This window comes from Lissotriton helveticus, chromosome 5_1, assembly GCF_964261635.1.
Source record: "Lissotriton helveticus chromosome 5_1, aLisHel1.1, whole genome shotgun sequence".
In the NCBI taxonomy this organism is placed as follows: Eukaryota; Metazoa; Chordata; class Amphibia; order Caudata; family Salamandridae; genus Lissotriton; species Lissotriton helveticus.
Genome location: NC_136065.1, coordinates 347,342,243 through 347,364,086, shown reverse-complemented (window position 1 = coordinate 347,364,086; position 21,844 = coordinate 347,342,243).

Genomic DNA, 21,844 nt, shown 5'->3' with positions numbered 1-21,844 from the left:
TAGCAACAGTGCCTGCGAGAGGCCATTTGCAGCCTGGGCAGGGTTTTATTACATTATGCCATTCTGAAAGTTTTCATGAAATAATTCAAAGCAAAGAGAGGCTGTAGGTAAAGCGGGATGACCCACTGCCTCATGCTGCACGCTGCGGTGTGTGGAAGCAAAATGTGAATGACAATTTAACAGACCAATAGCTGAGTGCCACAGACCAAAAGCCCCTATATCTATGTATGTTGTGTCTATTTCTTTTAGGAAAAACAATAGACTGACAGTCTCAAAGGCCACACCTAAAAATGTTGGAATGCTGAGACAGATGTAAAAAGAAAAACAGCTCAGAAGCAGAAAATAAAGAACGCCTGATCACACTACCATCTACTATTACCATTGAACAATCATTATTCCAGCTTATACTGGTAAAAACAAAGCTGTGTTCCACAATGCAGCAATATTGACAGGAGAGCCTGCTAATGCTGTATTTGGGTAAAGCACTGCATCGGACTCTAACCGTAAAGGAATATATATGAAATTTCGCCATTAAACTGGACTGTTTCATGAATCATAGTTCTGAAAATTAAAATAAAGCTGTCTTTAGCTTCCCATGATTTGAAGAGTAGAGTGTTATTGCATAGCTGGAGCCATATTAGATCATCTGAGGCAGCCCAACCACCGCTCTCTACGCTCTGGTCAGGCACTCCCTTGCAAGGCTCTTTGAAAAGGTTTTGAATGGGAGTTCATGTGCAGCACATGTTCTAATTGTTAAGAGCCTCCATTCCATAGAGGTGGTAGATCAGCACTATATTAATTGATATAGTCCCAGCTTCTGTGAGCCCAAACAGCCCAGAGAACCAAGTAAAATCAAAGGTGGTAAGAGCACACACTCCGTGCAGTGCAAGTTTACTTTAAAATTGTTCTTTTTAACACTGCGTTAGACAAGGGCTAGGGCTGTGATAGGCTAATAGGGTCATTGGCTTTAGGACTAGGGTTATGATTGTTTAGGGTTAGGGCTAGGGATCACATTGGCACAAGGTCAATTAATAACTAGGGCTATATAATCTTAGGGCACAGGGTGTCTCAGTCCGGGCATCGAGGCACAGGGCGGAGAGGACAAGGGCAGTTACTTGTTTAGGTCTGTTCGGGCCAGGTTGGGCATAGGGGCAGAGATGCTGCCCATTTCACAAATCAACACTACTCTCCAAGAAAGAGCCACAAATATAACCATGCACACAAACTAACAACAAACATACACCACTCTCTACAAACATACATTATCAATCCACCCTGCACTTACTCCCCAAACTCTACCCTGTACTAGAACACACTCTCACATACCCTTATATCCCTATATCCACAAACTCCTACACAATCCACTACTCTGTACTACAACACAACCAAAAACGCTTTTAACTTACTTTCCAATAAATACAAAACTCACACATCTAATCCCACCAACTCCCAACCTTACAGCATTAATACCTCTCACTACGCTCTCACGATGTCTAACATTGCCCCTGCCTCCACTCTGAGCACTGACTTCAACCATCTATCCTACCATTTAGCAACACAACAATCATCTTCTTCTCACACATGACCAATAACAATACACTATCAACACTACCCTACACAAATAAGGCAAAATCATCCCCTTGCTCAACCTTTTAACCTACAAACATCTCTCAAATCAAATAGTCTCCTCTCACACTACACAGAGTATACACAAGTCCTCCCCTTCTTCATCAACATTCACAACTCACTAATCCTTCACACTCAAACCATACATGTCAAATCATTTACAAAATACCAGATCCCTCAAAAAACAAAATACACATACGGAATCTACCAGCACATACTCTGACTCATGCAGCATCTCACACACATCCCAATAAACATCCATACATTCAATCTTCACCAAACACCACCAAAAATAATCAGCATTTAAAGCCTTCTCAAAGTCACCCTCCCCATGCAGTAAATACACCAATTGCTCAATCCCCAGACACACAACAATATCCACCAACACTCACCCCACTCACACAACCAGACCCAAAAAGAAGTATTTTATGCCTTTTGGACAAGACAGTGAAAACCATCAACAGCCCTCCCTCTCTCCCCCACAGTTAACTGCTCCAACAATATCACACCAACCAAAACTTCAATGGGCAACACTCACCTTTCTGCAGCACAAACTCCCTCCACCTCCAAAATAGAGTATTTACACTGCCAACTGATAAATGCTTGTTCTGTTCCAAAAAATATTTACCACATATTCAACCTATTGATAGACAAACAGCCAGACCTGCTTTTCATTACAGAATCTTAAATCCGCTAAGCTCTAGCATTGGTATTGCAAAAGGTGTTCCTCCAGCACATAAAACCGTTACAACAAAATCACATAGACAAAAAAGGAGGCGGCTTAGCTGTCATATTTAAAGAAACAGCAAATCTCACCAAAGCTGAAAATGTATCATTACAAGGTTGTGAGACCCTCCTTATGCAACCCAACACCAACATTTTCATGTTACTTTCTCTTTCTCTACAGATCACTATCTTGTAATGCAACATTCCCAGACACATTGCTAGCCACAATATCTCATCTACTCGCCATGTACTCAAACCTATGCATCCTTGGTGACCTCAACATATACTTTCATAAACCTAATATGCCACACCCAAGAACCATCCTCATTGGTTTAGACACACACAACCTACAGCAACTTGTTTCCAACCTAACACACATCACTGGATACACATTAGATATCATTTTTACTAACACAATCCTAGTCATTCTCCAAAGAATTACTCTTGTCACCTGGTCAAACCACTTCCTCGTCTCCTTCAGACACAAGACACCACAAACCACCACAACTAAAACCTTCCTACCCTGAACCACCTATCGACCATGGAACAAGCTGAATTTGGAGGAACTTTAACACCTTTTTACCTCTAACACAGATCTGGTGACCATCAATTCTGTACAAACACTCTATGGATGGCTCCAGAAAGCTTTTGATCTCCTAATTCCTCTGACGACATCTGAGCACAACAAAAGGAAACAAGACCTTTGGATGAATACAGAATTTAAAAAGATCAGACAACAAAATGCTAAGCTTCAACGCAAATGGCTCAAAGCATACAACACTGAAGACAAGATTTCCCTACACAGAGATAACAGAATATATGTTAACAATTAACCAAAACAATTCTATTTTAAAAGAATATACAATGCACAGTTTGATAATAAATATATTTATCGATAATAAAGAATAATGTTATTAAATTCTCACCAAATTCTGGATGTCAAAATGCACAGAAGCTACCAATCCCATTACTCAAGATTTTTGTGATAAGATGGCCAACCATTACAAATATAATGCAAATATCTTGGATACCTACATAAACAACAAAAAATCCCACAGCCCAAACTTGTGTCTGACAATACCTGCCAGCAAAAGGCAATCACAGCAGCTACACTCCTTCAAAGACCTTTCACCAACTGAATTTCTGGATCTTGTCAAAGCAAATAAGCCAGCCGGCTGACCCACTTACCCTTGCCTATTTCAAATCTTCAAAAACATTCTACTATCAACTTCAGTGGCTATCCCTGTAAGAACACTTATCAACAACTCCTAAATGACAGGTGTTTTCCCAGAATACCTAAAAAAGGCAGACATATGCCCCCTTGTATAAAACCCTAACCTGGACAATCAAGAACCCAACAACTACAGACCTATAGCAAAAGGACCATTCCTGGCAAACTTTTAGAAAGAGCCACTTTAACCCAGATATCACAATTCATTGAAGGAAATTCAATACTTTCCAACTTTCAAAAGGGTTTCGGTCAAGGAAGAGGCATTGAATCAGCCCTAATCTCTATCTGGGATAATCTTAAAAACACAATGGACTAGAATAGAGTTGCTGTCCTTCTTCTTTTGGACATTTTAGCTGCCTATGACACAGTGGATCATCGTACACTCATCCAAAGACTCAAGGAACCCGGAATAGAGAGCACAGCTTTCACTTAAATCACACCCTCCCTACGCAACAGACACCTGCTCATTCTCTTCTAAACCGTACAAGATTAAAGCAGGAGTCGCTCAAGTCTCAATCATCTCACCCATGCATTTCAAAATCTACATGCTATAACTACACAGATGCTGCCCAGATACTTCTGAAACTCGAAAGCCCAAAGTCCATTAAAACATCAAAACTCTTCGAATCCCTCAAGGCATTCGAACAATGGATGACATAAAGCCACCTCAAATTGAATGCCTCCAAAACCGGGACACTCACCTGTGGTGACTGGAAAACATACAACCCTCTCTGTACCTGGCCTGATGATCTAGGATCACCTCCAAAAACATATATAGAGGTAAATACCCTTGGAATTACCAAGGATGCCAAGACTGTCAATGAATTCACAATTGGATAAAGTAGCCAAATCAAACTTTCCCACAATTAAAACACTGCAACGCATCTTCCAGCACCTAGGATTCCCACACCAGGTTCAAGCTAACATCTCTCTTGTCTATGTATGCTAATGGTTTGTATCACAGCTCAACTTCGTAGACTATGGGAAGACTACAAAGAATTCAGAAAGATGCCACTAGATACCTCCTACACGTAAAAGCCACAAGCACACATCTCTCCTGCTTGGCTACGAGTTGCCAAAAGATCCTACTTCAAGCACCTTTGTATCACACACAAAGCAATACATGGCAAAGGAGCACTCTGTATCATGAATAAAATCAGCAAATACATACGACAAAGGATGCTAGCTCAAGAATGGCTCACTGTCTCATAATTGCTACATACAAGAAAAAACATCGGTGGAACATTTTTCTCTATTCATGCAGCCAAACTATAGAACTCCCTGCCTGCAAACATAAAATCCACAGACAGCTAGAAGTTAAGTCAAAAGCTGGCTCTTTCCCACATGCCGACCATGCTCACAAATCAAGAATGTACCATTATAGTATACTCAGAAATGGTAAACTATACTTATCATGATATGGAAAAGAGCAGTCGTCATACAAGTACACTTCATTTTAATCTGAACTAGGCCTCCTGCTATAAGCAGATACATTTACATTAGGGAAAATTATATATTAAATCACAGGATACAAGTGTATATCAGGCCATGTCAAAATTGCTGCTTCTATGTATATAGAGATGCATTTATAGAGAGTTACGCTGGCTACTAATAGCTACAATAAGTGCCATGCTTATATTTATGTATATATAAGTCAATCACAGTTAAAACAATAAAAATGTACCACATGATTAATGTGGACGGAGGACCATGTAAATACTGCCGCTTTTATGTACATATGGGTATTTATAGAGAGGAGTTTAATTAAGCAAACAAACCTTTACCAAACATCACATGTATTTATATGTGTATGTATAAATTATTTACATTTTGTTATATATATATATATATATATATATATATATATATATATATATATATATATATATATATATATGTATATATATATGTATATATATATATATATATATATGAATTACCAAGTGCCCTGAAGCATTAGGAAGCACAAAGGAGGCTCGAGGCTTGCACAGCGCTCCTTGCTGGATTGTAACGCTGCCTTAATCACATGATGCAAGCATGCTTCCTAATGCTTCAGGGCACTTGGTAATTCATCTACACGCACGGCAGCCCGGCCGTGAGGAAGGCACCATCACCGGGTGGAGAGAGACATGCTTTTCCAGCCGGATTGGGCTGCAAGTCACAAACTGTTTGGGGACTGAAAGCGGCACAGCGCTCCTTGCGAACACAAACCTGCTGGATTGGAACGCTGCCTACTTAAGGTAATTAATTAAAGCACGAATTCAAAGGTGGACTTGAACTTACTTAAAGGAAATTAATCTTGCATCACGGACTACACGTCCCACAATCACCAGTGACATTGCACTGAGCATACGCCCACTGGGGGGCCTGTAATGAATAAATGCCGGTTAATCACATGATGCAAGCCTCGAGCCTCCTTTGTGCAGCCCATGAAGAAGGGGTTGTAATACCCTGAAACGCGTCGGCAATTGAACAATAGGTGAAACATGATGGCAGGCTGCAAAATCATGCCGGAGTGCAGAGCGCTGTTGTGTGCTTCCTAATGCTTCAGGGCACTTGGTAATATATATATATATATATATATATATATATATATATATATATATATATATATATATATATATATATATATATATATATATATATATATATATATATATATATACTACTTTGAAGCCCAAACATGCTTCTTAATCTTTCACTTCTTATTTTAAGTCATGCCACCTAGCTAACAACCATTACTTAATTACTTACAAAACAACTCACTACTTCCCCTTTTCAAATACACTCCATTCATTCTATTCCTACCCAAACTTTACTAAACACACAAATCAAGAGCACAATCCTAACACAATAAAACGTTGTATACGTTAAATCATAAAAAGAATGACGATTTCCAGAAACAGAACGCAGGCAATGATTACCCCCAAGTCAAGATCAGACTTCATCTGTGGCTGATTAATAAAAAGCATTAATCTGTACCTACACCACCACTACCGTGACATCCCTACTTATCATTCCCCAGGCAAGATCAGGAAAAGGTGTAAGCGCATGAAGTCTTCCTAAGAAGTACACTCATGTGGCATGGGTCAAGTAGCCAAAAGCTACAGAGCTCGTTCTAAGATGCTCCTTCTCTCTCCTTCCATCTCCTCACACCCTCTCCTGACTCAACCCCGAGGCACTATCCCTAATACAAAACACAGGAATATAGAACACGCCCACAGATCACTTCTTCTTGCTGGGCACTTCTCATAGGTGCTTTTCCAATTAGCTTCAAGACTCCCAGCTCCTGGCTCGATGACCTTCTTTCCCAGGCCTCCTTTGTTGAAAAAGAACACCGTCTCCCAATCATCAGCGTTAAAGTATAATCTGTTCTCCAAGCCTAACTCCTACACAAAAGTTGTTATTCTAACTAACAAAGATGACTTTCTCCACCTGCAACAAAACATGAGAACCAAACAAATTCAACATGCACATGAAATTCACTAACAAGCCTAACTCGAGACCCTCCAGGGAAAATGGGCTCAAAGGGCTTCAGCCGCCCCATCGTGTGTGTCATTCTGGCTGAGACAGCTTCCCGGGCAACACACAGCCACACCTGAGTACTTCACAGTTCTTTAAAAGACCATTTACTTGCTCACGAGGCTTTGTTGTGTTTTTACCCCTTCTTAGAGCAGTTGCATCTCCAATATGCATATTGCTGGAAGAATCACCCCCCCTGAAATTCTTTGTAATCCCCTTCCCCCAATTTTGCCTCTAGTTGCATGCTCTGGTACCTACTAATGATTACATTATTCATAACGTAAATGACATGTTGCTCCTTTACATGGCACGAAACATTTCCCTCATTACACTTCCACGTGTTATTACTGAACATGTTCTAATGACCAAATGTAAATACGACAAAAGAGTATATACGGATGCAGACTACCCGTGATTATGATGCACCCCTACAGATGAGAGAGCACCATTGCGCAATATATATATATATATATATATATATATATATATATACCAAACACACACGTTCACGATTCCCAAGAACGGAGTCCAGGCCACCATCAGTTTTCAAATCCGGATTTATTTCACAGCTTAACTCGACGCGTTTCGGGAATTGCCTTCCCTTTATCACGAGTACAAGAGTCTGTTTGCATCCGTTTTTTAAAGTAAATCACGTGATTGTGATGCAACAAAATTATAATGAACATCGTGAACAGACTACCATATCATCATACGTCTGGAGCTATGTTGTACAATCATTTTAACAGGCTGTGCGGCAGTTTATAATATCAACATGAAGTCGTATTTGGCATTTCAGTAGTCCATTTTTAGTAAAATACATTTTCGGTCATTTAAATCAATTTACCAAACATTTCATGGCAGCGGCATTTCTAAAGCACTAATGCCGCAGGTTCAAATTCAGTTCTCTGCATACGGCATGTGAAGGGAATTAATAGTCATACCCTCTTGCAAAATGATGATATTTGCAGGTTTAAATTGTTTAACATGGCGGGAAGCAATAAAGTTGTAAAAAATGAAAAATATGAACACAATGTATAACCATATTTACAATCTGACACAAGTCTCGAACTCTCAACCATCGAGTCCGTATGTACCCTCCATTGTTCGTCAGGCTATTAGACCTATCCAGCAGCCTGTCTTTCGGTAGCTTACACTCTATTGGGTAGCCTTCCTGCGGTGTGCTTGATCATTTTACATCCCAAGGACCGATTGCACTTGCTATTTACAGTGACCTGTGCCTGCCATTTATTTAGATACTGCCCCAGTGGGCAATTCAAGCTCCATTTCAAAGCCTCCGCGCTATGTATTTGGTCACTTTTAAATTCAAAGTACCTGTTACACTTGGTATATGATTTTTAGATTTAAAACTGCGTCTGCCATTTACTTAAATACTACCCCAGTGGGCCACCTTTTTCATCATTCAAGAGTCCGCTAAATGACCATGCTAAATCATTCATGTTATACCAGAGAACACAGTCTCATGTGCCATTTCGCTCGTGTTTTTCTGCCAGTTGATACATACTGCCATACACGTTCTGATTGTGCTGTACTTTCATACTCTCCCACATTCAATGGTACCTGTGACAAATGATAAAAATACAGTGATTTAATAACCTTATATTTTCGTGCCTTCATTTCATTCATTCACTGTTAAAACAAGGTCAGAGGACAGCTAGACAGAAAACATAATTGCACACATTTCTTATTTCATCCAAGGTGCACACCTAAGGCTTCATCGCAGTTGTGTCCTTGAGGCTGTAAGGTATGATATTTGATTATAAATCTTGACTCCAGTCGTCTAAGCTCTTGAAGTCTATTTCCGCCTCTTTCTCTTATGGGCACTTGGTCAAGTACCACAAATGAGAGGAACTGAATATATATATATATATATATATATAACGCTCAAAATCCTTTCAGTCTTTCCCCAGAAAGAACGAAACAGCACTCGAGGATGGAATTTTCGACACGCTAGATTTTATTCAGCGGAGGGGTGCACACAGACGCGTTTCGGCGGTCTGCCTTCGTCAGTGTGTGATGCACTGTGTTTAGCCCCGACATTATTTTAAACATTTCTTGTGTGTTGTTCACTCCCACAAAACATAAGGCATAGACATCGACAAGGGGACTCGCACCATACATAGAACAGTGGCGGCCATCTTACAATGTTTGTTTTTTATATCCCGCTGATTAGCATCAAACAAAACAGCATAATAGCAGAATCGTTCAAGCCCTCAGATGGGCAGCCTCCTTATTCTGAGCATGATACATCATGTATATACTAGTCTTAAAATAGACAAAGACATATAGCCGTGGATCGGCTGGTGTCCCCTAGTAAGATGAATAGTTAAAGTGTATATAACCAAAATGAAGGACTTTGCATTTCAACATCATTGTGGTAAGAAAGACTTATAAGTGGAGTGCATAATTTATGTGGTAAGATACGTCGCGTGCAACAGCAAAAGGCCATGTGAGAATATGTTTAAACTGCAATTCACGTTTCATTTCGAAGATCAATCTCCGAAGGGATATAGTGAAACACAAAATAATATATATATACCCATATATATATATATATATATATATATATATATATATATATATATATATATATATATATATATATAATTTTTTTTCAGATCTGTCATGAATTTTTTTATATTTACATGTATAGATAAATTTGGACTGTAAATATGGTATTTTTTAAAGCATAATAGTTTTTTTAAGTATGTTATATATACAAATTTTATATGACATTTTAGATGAAGATATTTGATCAGCATAATTTGATGTTTTTCATTTTTTCTTTATTTATTGTCCTGTTAATTCGCTGTGGCTTATTATATGAACTTGCATTTATGCAGAAACAATAAGTCTAAAATTACCACAGCGATATTAATACATGTATTGTCATAATACATTGGGCTGGTTCATAGTGCAAAAACTGTTTGGGAAATGAAAAAGTGCCATGAGCCTGTCTTTTATGTTTATTCTTCACATGACACGGGTAAAAGCAAAGTGTAAAATGGTATAAAAACATACTCCGATATCCGAAACGCGTCTGGCGAGGCTTTAAAAATAAAGACCTGCAATACCACGACAATTGGTGTCCGTATTCCCATCTTTCTCTGAAGCATTGCATTAACCGGCTGGAAGTGTGTATATATATATATATATATATTCCCAAGAAAGTCTGCCACAAAAGAAGAAGACTTGAGGCGGCACTCGAGGTCGTGGTAACTTCAGTTTTTATTATAAAACCATGGGCATTAACGCGTTTCGGGGGTTTACTTTTCCTTTATCAAAATGCCCCCCTGGTTAGTATTCGCCACTGTTGCTTGCAGTCCCACTTTTAAATGAGTATGTCCTTCCCACCATCTGAAGTAGTGTGGGCTGCCTCGAAGACACGGCATGGAATCCCCTCTGTTTTCGCAATTGAACAACATTTCCCAGCATGCAGCGTCCTTCTCAAGCTGGCGGAAACCCCATTCATCGGTACATCTTAACAGGTGAGTGACCGATGGGCTGTGTAGTCAGGCAGGGAATGCGGCAATGTTCTGGGCATTTTCTGCGGTCGTTCACGATCCTCTCCCCCTGCCTTGCACTTCCATCCATCGTGGGGCAGAGAACACCATTGAAGTAAGGGTGTGGTCCCATTAAAGTATGGACTGCGCATCCGCAGCTACACCCGGTCCAGATTTCGTGCGGGGCAGTCAGAGGGTCTTCCAAGATGCGACCCCCGTAACACTTGCGGGGGGTGCCCTCCCTGCGCGCAGCCACGCTGGAAACACGCTGGAGAACGCGTGGCTATCCACGCTATGTTTTCCCAAGAAAGTCTGCCACAAAAGAAGAAGACTTGAGGCGGCACTCGAGGTCGTGGTAACTTCAGTTTTTATTATGAAAGCATGGGCATTAACGCGTTTCGGGGGTTTACTTTTCCTTTATCAAAATGCCCCCCTGGTTAGTATTCGCCACTGTTGCTTGCAGTCCCACTTTTAAATGAGTATGTCCTTCCCACCATCTGAAGTAGTGTGGGCTGCCTTGAAGACACGGCATGGAATCCCCTCTGTTTTCGCAATTGAACAACATTTCCCAGCATGCAGCGTCCTTCTCAAGCTGGCGGAAACCCCATTCATCGGTACATCTTAACAGGTGAGTGACCGATGGGCTGTGTAGTCAGGCAGGGAATGCGGCAATGTTCTGGGCATTTTCTGCGGTCGTTCACGATCCTCTCCCCCTGCCTTGCACTTCCATCCATCGCGGGGCAGAGAACACCATTGAAGTAAGGGTGTGGTCCCATTAAAGTATGGACTGCGCATCCGCAGCTACACCCGGTCCAGATTTCGTGCGGGGCAGTCAGAGGGTCTTCCAAGATGCGACCCCCTGAACACTTGCGGGGGGTGCCCTCCCTGCGCACAGCCACGCTGGAAACACGCTGGAGACCGCGTGGCTATCCATGCTATGTTTTCCCAAGAAAGTCTGCCACAAAAGAAGAAGACTTGAGGCGGCACTCGAGGTCGTAGTAACTTCAGTTTTTATTATAAAACCATGGGCATTAACGCGTTTCGGGGGTTTACTTTTCCTTTATCAAAATGCCCCCCTGGTTAGTATTCGCCACTGTTGCTTGCAGTCCCACTTTTAAATGAGTATGTCCTTCCCACCATCTGAAGTAGTGTGGGCTGCCTCGAAGACACGCCATGGAATCCCCTCTGTTTTCGCAATTGAACAACATTTCCCAGCATGCAGCGTCCTTCTCAAGCTGGCGGAAACCCCATTCATCGGTACATCTTAACAGGTGAGTGACCGATGGGCTGTGTAGTCAGGCAGGGAATGCGGCAATGTTCTGGGCATTTTCTGCGGTCGTTCACGATCCTCTCCCCCTGCCTTGCACTTCCATCCATCGCGGGGCAGAGAACACCATTGAAGTAAGGGTGTGGTCCCATTAAAGTATGGACTGCGCATCCGCAGCTACACCCGGTCCAGATTTCGTCCGGGGCAGTCAGAGGGTCTTCCAAGATGCGACCCCCTTAACACTTGCGGGGGGTGCCCTCCCTGCGCGCAGCCACGCTGGAAACACGCTGGAGACCGCGTGGCTATCCACGCTATGTTTTCCCAAGAAAGTCTGCCACAAAAGAAGAAGACTTGAGGCGGCACTCGAGGTCGTGGTAACTTCAGTTTTTATTATAAAACCATGGGCATTAACGCGTTTCGGGGGTTTACTTTTCCTTTATCAAAATGCCCCCCTGGTTAGTATTCGCCACTGTTGCTTGCAGTCCCACTTTTAAATGAGTATGTCCTTCCCACCATCTGAAGTAGTGTGGGCTGCCTCGAAGACACGGCATGGAATCCCCTCTGTTTTCGCAATTGAACAACATTTCCCAGCATGCAGCGTCCTTCTCAAGCTGGCGGAAACCCCATTCATCGGTACATCTTAACAGGTGAGTGACCGATGGGCTGTGTAGTCAGGCAGGGAATGCGGCAATGTTCTGGGCATTTTCTGCGGTCGTTCACGATCCTCTCCCCCTGCCTTGCACTTCCATCCATCGCGGGGCAGAGAACACCATTGAAGTAAGGGTGTGGTCCCATTAAAGTATGGACTGCGCATCCGCAGCTACACCCGGTCCAGATTTCGTGTGGGGCAGTCAGAGGTTCTTCCAAGATGCGACCCCCTTAACACTTGCGGGGGGTGCCCTCCCTGCGCGCAGCCACGCTGGAAACACGCTGGAGACCGCGTGGCTATCCACGCTATGTTTTCCCAAGAAAGTCTGCCACAAAAGAAGAAGACTTGAGGCGGCACTCGAGGTCGTGGTAACTTCAGTTTTTATTATAAAACCATGGGCATTAACGCGTTTCGGGGGTTTACTTTTCCTTTATCAAAATGCCCCCCTGGTTAGTATTCGCCACTGTTGCTTGCAGTCCCACTTATATATATATATATATATATACCAGCTATGAACGCAGAACACTACAGTGTCGGGCCTTAGCCCCACATGACGGAAATAACTGACACAGACACCAGGTGTGGTACGGTAACCTGCAACGAGCACGTGCACTCTGCCCTTTAATTGGCAGGGCCACGTCACTCGTGAAGCCCGTGATGGATGGGTGGGGCTGCAAGTGTGTCCAGCCCTCAAGGGAGTGGCTGGGAATACAGATGCCTGCTAAACACTAGAACGTGTCCTGCAGGACATTACATTCCTCCCCAGCTTTATTGAAGAACAAAAAGAAAACATTAGTCCAACCCGTGGGGACAATCAACAGTCAACTTAAACACCACAGGGTCCATCAGCCTTACAAACCAGGTGGCGGGAAGACGTCAGACATGGGCTGGTGACTCTGCCTGCAGCAGGACCATCTCGTGGGCACTCGTAGTTAAACCTGAGGGGTTCAGGACACAACCGCTGGCTTGGAGACGCCTGCTAAATACAGTCAGCTGACAGATAATGACGTGTCTTACAGTCCCGCGTGGCTCCACTCTGCTGATGTCGAGGATGGTCTGTGGTGAGTTCTAACATGGTGAGAGTTCACAGAGGTGTTGCCGGACGACTGTCTCTGTTGAACCGCTTGTCTGTGACCGATAACCTGTTGGTGGGGCAATGTCTCTTCTCACTGTCCTGCCTGGGGAGGCCCGTTGTTGGGGTTGCTACAGGACTGCAGGAGGGCTGCGCGGGGGGGCGCTTGTGTGCCCACTGGGGGCAGCTGCAAGACCACAGAGGGGCAGTTACTTAGTCGCACGTGCAACTCTCAAGGGTGGATGAGTCTTGGACAAGACATGCTCTCGCTGCCGCGGTTCAGGTTTGAAGGAAAAAAATGGAAAGAACTGATAATAATATTCAGTGAAAAGAAGAATTGGTTGACTAAAACGAGTAATTTAAACCAACTTTTTATGTAATTTTGTTGGTATAAAAGTTTCTGATAGCGATTAGATGAACAAAGAATACTATGTGGTAGATTTATTCTGTGTGGAAATTAATAACCATGGACAGATAATTAGTAGTGTCTGTCTTCTACTAGAAGGTTCCTTAAAAGAAATACCAGAGGCATCATTGTATTTATTTTGTTGTAACGTCCCAGATGCCGTTTGGTTTATTGGGTCTCCCCTGAGATATATATAGCGGTTCAGGTTTAGGCCATATTTGCAGGTAGCGTCTGGTGTCTTTTGTCGGCTGGTGTGGCAACGGTGTAGGAATCCAGTCCATCGGTACTCTGGGAATGGTGTTGCTTGACGCATGTGATGAGGGCTGGCATGATGGCAGTTGCCAGCCATATGGTGAGTCGGAATACCAGGTGGTGGTGACTTGCTGGGAGAGTTGGATGTCTGAAGGGACTTAGCAACCATGTTTCTTTGCCTTGCTGAGGTTGATCTTCGGTGGCGGCACGCCACATGGAGTGTGCAACTCTCCTCTTGCCTGTCTTGGGGCCACTGCCAACTCCATCTTGAGGCGGTGTGAGGAAGGACACTCAGTGCTGATCTGCACCCGTGGCATCTGCGGTCAGGAGCCGTTTGACTTAGACTGCCAATGCTCGGGGATGGACGGTCACCTGGGGGAAGTGTTGGGGAGAGACGCGGTTTGCGCTAGCTGCAGCTTATGTTCGGTTCTCCCGTGAGGGTGTGTCCAGGGACGTCTGTCCACCTTGGTGGCTGCCTGGTGCATCTGGGTGTGCTCTTGGCTTGCTGTGCGAGTCCTCGGTCTTCTTCTCTTGTTGATCTTTTTCAGCGCACCTGTGTTCTTCTGGGTTTTTGGGGTGACAGGGCTGTTACTCTTCTTCCCTGAGGGTATTGCGCTAGGACTTCAAGGTGGTGCTGTCATGGTGCCTGCTTCTGCCTTCGTTCCGGCGTGCTTGTCAGGACTGGTCACTCCATGTGACGTGGTCCTTGCTTGCTGTGTGACTTGATGTCCGGCCACGTGTTGCCGGTTGTTGGAGCACATGTTGCTGTGGTGGCCTGCCACGTGGAGTGTGCGACTCCTTTCTTGCCCGTCTTGGATCACCGATGACTCCATCTTGAGGCAGTGCAAGGGAGTACACTCTGTGTTGTCTTTGGCCCACTGCGGAGTTTCGCTGGTGCAGTAGAGATGTAGGTGCTCTCTGTGCTGTGTTCAGCAGTGCTTCTTTACGGAGCCAAGCGCCTGCCCGTGCTGTCAGGTTCACTGGCGAGGCCTTTTGCGCACCTCGGACTTAGTGTGCTCCATCTTCTTCTTTGGTGCTTCCTTCTGGCAATTGGTGTGCACATGTTGTAACTTGCGGTTGTGTCTGTACACCAGTAGGAGCGAGTAGTGCGATCTCTTCTCTGGCGGTGGCGTTGGGCAGCCACTGGTGGTGCGCGTTCTGCGCCAGTCTTTCTTGTGCTGTTGATGGGATAGCTACCTTGAGACGTTGCTGTCTGGCTGGCCTTTCACCCTTGCTGGTGGTGGCTGTCTTTGGCGCTACTGCTTGTGTTTGTTCGGCACTAGTCGTGGCTGGAGACGCTTCAGGCTTGTAGGGGCTTTTGGTGACGTGCAACAGTCTTTCTCCTTTGAAAGTCTAGGCAGCCCATTGGGGCATGTGGTGAACTCATCAACCATCCTGGCTGTGTCAGTTCTGCTACTAGTGCCTGTTGAAGCTGTGTTGTTTCCACAGTAGTGCTACCAGTGGGTGTTGCCCTGGGCTGTCTTGGACTTCTTGGGGTCTTTGTTTGGGCATGGAAGCATTCGCACTGCCACTGACTACTTTTTGTATGCCGCTGTGGCTCTGCTGGCTGTGATGGGGATTCCACTGATCCTTGGTAGGTTCCCTCTTGCTGCAAGCATTGTCACTGTGCTACTGTTCATGTGCTGGGTCGGCTTGCTGCCACTGCGAAGCCATGCTGGGGTGATGATGCAGGTGTGGGGCTGTGCGCAGTGTTGGTGGGCCCCCGTCCTCACAGGATGTCCTCTACTGTCTGGCTCTTCCCATCAGTAATTGGTACTGCCACTTGGACACCAGTTTTCCTCTTCATTGAGGTGGTGTCTATATATTTTTTTCTTGCTGGCTGATAACTAGCAGAGCGGGGCTCTTGCAGAGACCGTCTGTCTTTGGCGACAGTGTGGGAGCTGGGAACACTGTGTGGTTCACTTTGTGCTAGGGTGAAGTGGGCTGCACCCTATACTTGTGTGGGTGTATTAGGCATTCCTCACAACTCAGCCTTGTTTCTAAGCCTGGGGTCCACGGATTTCAGCGGCTCTATGCAGGGCACAAGTCCTAAAAAAAGAAGTGGGGGGACTCTCCAAGGTAGGCGTGGTCACAGGAAGTGACATCACGACAGGAAGTGACATCACAACAGGAAGTGACATCACAACAGGAAGTGACATCACAACAGGAAGTGACATCACATGTAAGGCAGATCTATCACTTGCATATAATGCAAGATTTAACAATTGAAGCTGCTTGGTACTTAAGCCTGTGACGTAAGGTCCCTGCTTGGAGGAATTAGCAGCCCAAATGTGGATGAAGTTTGGCGAAGGTGACATGAACACATTTTCAAAACGCTACAGGAAAGTTTGACTGCAAGATTTTGTATACATTACAGGTTCCCAGAGAGGCTGCTTCCCACACTCGACAATGACTATTACACACAGTAGGGCTCCATATTCACGTTATTCTATCGATGAGTGTTATATGTTATCTCCCCACCTATTGTAAACTAGCGACTCTGTATTAAATAGTTTTGTCCCAGCTGCCTCTCTCTAGCTGTGGCTAGATTTATTTATTTTATTTATAAAGTTTTATATAGCGCGAACTTGATCCCGAAGGATATCAGAACGCTTTACAATTTGCAGCAAAGGTAACAAATCAGAACATTAGTCTAACATTGGGAATCTTGGCTGAAGACAATGGAGCTGCCGGGGCATTAACTTGGGTCAATGCCTAAATTTTAGATATATTAACTGGCCATTGTATTTATTTTAGCAGATTTATTTATTTCTATTTATTTTAGGAAATGTATTTAGTTTTGGTATATTTTAGTTTGACTTATTTGCCTTCATTTACTTCAGTGCAACAAAATATAAACATTGCTTTACTTTGTATTAATACTGTTTATTTTTGTGATAGTTCCTAAAAAAAGGGCCGATTATGACTCATGCATTGTAATGGTTGTTTCCCCCTTTACAGAGACTACTTACTATAAAATCGGGGTGGGCCTAGCTCATGATGTCATTTTGTGGGGACCCCTTGAAGAAAGCGGGCAGAACCTTTGCAAAACTTTGTGCCCCCCTATCCAGTAGTGCAATTATCCAAACACTGACAGGATTGAGCCTAAATTAAAAATATACTGACATACGTAATGCCAAGTCAGACGTCATCATGGAGTCATGTTTAAATGAACAATCCAGCGCCATCCTACACCTCCCCATTCCACAAAATTATACAATTCAGACCAACAACACAAACTAGAAGGGGGCGTTGCTGTCATCATTAAACATTCCATGTGGAAACAGCGACACACAGAAGAACACACAAGGGTACATCATCATACTACTTACATTTTGCAGCCTGGTGTCAATTGTTCAATGCAGGGTTTAATTTGTGCCAGTGCTTAGCGCCGGCACTTAAGTGGCAGGGCCGGGATTAGTGGGACTCTGATTCTACACGCACGAGGCGCACAGTGCATGTAAAATGTTTTAATTTAACTTACAGCACACTTGCTAGTACTAATACTTAATTAACTCCTCAAGCCTCGTGCAGCCGCATCACATTGTGTTTAGTTTTTCACATCTCAGTTTACCCTTAATTGTTCACGATCACTTGAATAATGAAATATTCTGAGTGGGAGAGCTCTTTGGCAGCACTCTGCCAGGTTTCTCTCTCGTCACTCTCATGCTGCTGTGTTAAAGAGCCTCGGTTCTACCGCACAAAGAATTAGGGTGACCAACTGGCATTGGTGCAAATTCAGGACAGTGAGTGTAAAAATTCAGAACAAAGGGTCAAAATTCAGGACACAAATTCTGGACAGGAGGTCAAAATTCAGGACAAAACTTCAGGGCAATAGGTACGTTTTACAGACACATCAGAGGTTGCGCAATAGTATATAAGTAAGCCCAGCCATTTCCAAAAGTATTCAACCATTTGCAAACCTATCCATCATGTATCCTTCCATCTATCATTTCACTCATCCATCCCTTCATCCATCCTTTCACTCATCCTCCATTATCCATCCATCCATCCACCCTTTCACCCTATCCATCTGTACACTTATCCATCCACTCTTCATCCCATCCATCCATTCACTCATCCATTCAGCCATTTACCCTTTCACCAATCCAGCCATCCTTTCACTTACTAATCCTTCCACCCATCCACTCTTTTAGTCATCCATCCATCCTCCCTTTCTCTCTCCATCGACCCTTTCACTTAGCCTTCCTTCCATCCATCCATCCACCCACCCATCCATCTACTCATCCACTCATGAATCCATCCATTGCCCCTATCACTCACCCATCTATCATTTCACTCATTCACACATCTATTCATCCTTTTGTCCATCTACCCTCCCTTTCACTCACTCATCCATACTTACACCCACCCTTTCACTCATATGTCCATTCATTCACCCTTGCACTTATCAATCCATCCATCATTTCACTCATCCACCTACCCCCCATCATCCACCCACCATCCAACCACCCACTCATCCATCCTTTCACCCACCCACCATCCAATCCACTGATCCATCCTTTCACCCATCCACAATCCACCCACCCACTCATCCATCCATCCTTTCACCCACCCACTCATCATCCATCCATCCATCCTTTCACCCACCCACTCATCATCCATCCATCCATCCTTTCACCCACCCACTTATCCATCCATCCATCCCTTCACCCACTCTCCATCCATCCATCCTTTCACCCACCCATCCATCCATCCCTTCACCCACTCTCCATCCATCCATCCTTTCACCCACCCATCATCCATCCATCCATCCATCCATCTGTCCTTCCCCTCATCATCCATCCATCCATCCCCTCATCATCCATCCATCCTTCCCCTCATCATCGTCCATCCTTTTCCCTCATCATCCATCCATCCTTTTCCCTCATCATCCATCCTTCCCCTCATCATCCATCCATCCTTTTCCCTCATCATCTATCCATCCATCCATCTGTCCTTCCCCTCATCATCCATCCATCCTTCCCCTCATCATCCATCCATCCTTTTCCCTCATCACCCATCCATCCTTTCCCCTCATCATCCATCCATCCATCCTTCCCCTCATCATCCATCCATCCTTCCCCTCATCATCCATCCATCCTTCCCCTCATCATCCATCCATCCTTTCACCCACCCCCTCATCATCCATCCATTCCCTCATCATCAATCCATCCATCCCCTCATCATCCATCCATCCACCCTTCCCCTCATCATCCATCCTTTCACCCACCCCCTCATCATCCATCCATCCATCCTTCCCCTCATCATCCATCCATCCATCCATCCTTCCCCTCATCATCCATCCATCCATCCTTCCCCTCATCATCCATCCTTTCCCGTCATCCATCCATCCTTCCCCTCATCCATCCTTCCTTTCATCCATCCTTCCCCTCACCCATCCATCCATCCCATCCATTTATCCTGCCCTTCATCCATCCATCCTTCCCCTTACCCATCCATCCATCCCATCCATTTATCCTGCCCCTCATCCATCCATCCTTCCCCTCCATCCATCCATCCATCCTTCTCCTCATCCATCATCCTTCCCCTCACCCATCCATCCATCCCATCCATTTATCCTGCCCCTCATCCATCCATCCTTCATCCTTCCCCTCATCCATCCTTCCTTTCATCCATCCTTCCCCTCACCCATCCATCCCCTCACCCATCCATCCATCCCATCCATTTATCCTGCCCTTCATCCATCCATCCTTCCCCTCCATCCATCCATCCTTCCCCTCATCCATTTATCCTTCCCCTCATCCATCCTTCCCCTCCATCCCTCATCCTTCCCCTCATCCATCTTTCCCCCTCATCAATCATCCAGCTACCCTTCCACCCATACATCCAGCTATTTACATTTTCTCTCCATCCTTCCCCTCACTCATCAATCCATCTATCCTCTCTCATTATCCATTTATTCAATCTTTCATTCATCCATTCACCCTTTCACTAATTCATCCAGCCATTCACACATCCCTTCACTTACTTACACGCCCACCTTTCCATATTAATTTTGAGCTGAGCCCTTTTGAGAAGAGGCCCATCAAGAACTTCACCCTCGCTGCAGGGGCCGTTCCAGGACTGGGACAGAAGCCACCCAGGGCGGAGACAGGATCCACCACAGGGGGGGACAAGAGCCATCACAGGCGGGGGTGGACTGGAGCCACAACATGGGGGGACAGGAGCAGGAGTCATCACAGGAGAGGGAACGTGATCCACCAGTGGGCACAGGGGTGGGCATGCAGTATTCTAGTATCATCTTGGGCTTCTCGCCCCCTTCTGCACAAGACAACAAGAAGACAGGCTCTCTGTCCAAAATGCCATCCCCCACTGTGATATACAGTACTTACAGGAGATACTCCGAGAGAACTGATTGAACTGATTGTCCTCCATACTTTGTTAATCAGTGTGGGTGCGATTGTGCCATTTCTTTATTGTATTACATTATGCATGTTTGAAGAACCGAGGTTTGCTTACAAATTAGTGACAGTAATTAAGCTCGGTGAAGAGAAGCAGGTGCTGCCTCGGTGTAATCAGGGGTGTAATCTGGCCGAGTCTAGGGTGTTTGGGGCCCTGGGTAGAAATGGAACGTGTGAGCCCCCCTCTAAATAGCAGATACAAGACGCATTCAGGGTTGTTTGCGTGTGAATGGATGCCTCCTGCTCCTGAACCTGCAGCCCCTCCCTCTCAGTCACCTTCAAGCACCTTTTAACAGCTCATCAAGGGCTGGAGGTGTGAGGGTTGCCATCCCGCTGTGCCTCTACGGTGCTGCTGGGGGTCTGAGCTTTCATACAGCATCTGAGTCAAGAAGGGGGTGGGGGCAAGCTGTGCCCGGTTAAAATTACGGACAAATGGCAGGGGCGTGGTGACCACCGGCGTGCTTGGTAACTTCCGGATTCAGCCAGCCACTCGCCCACCCGGAAATGCTTTATTTACTTTGTGCGAGCCGCGCTCCCGTTTTTTAATGGTGGACGCGGTTTTGATCTAGCAGGGTGGACGGCGTCCACCCTGAAAAACCCTCGGAAATAAGTGGGGGGATGCCGTCCACCCGCGTGGTACCCCGACTCGTGCCCTGGCTCTATGGATGCATGGGCCTGGACCTTTCCGCCATAAATTTGCGCTGCAGGCGGTTTCTTTCTCGTGTGCTTGCTTGGGGCGGCTGCAGTACCACTTGTGGCCGCTAGGTGGCAGTACAGCACTTCAGTGCACAGGGTCTGGCAGTCTTTTCTGGAATTTACAGGCCTCAGTGCAGTGCTGTCTTTGACCGCTAGACGAACCAGGCACTACTCACAGCTTTTCACATGCTGCCGGCCATACTGTCCCATCGCCATCGTGGAGACAGGTGTTGGGACATTTCATGCAGTGTGTGCTGTAAGAGGGAATGTAAGGCAGTTTCCTCTTTTCCCCGGGACTGGGAGCTCTTGTGGGGGAACACTGACTGGAGCAGCGCTGCTGGGGTGGCAGGCATCCGGGGTGTGGGTGCAGGGAAGGCAGACTCTTGGCGGTTCTCTGACTGGGCCGGTACGGCTGGGCGCGAATCCCTCTCTCCTCCGGGCTGCAAGGCGT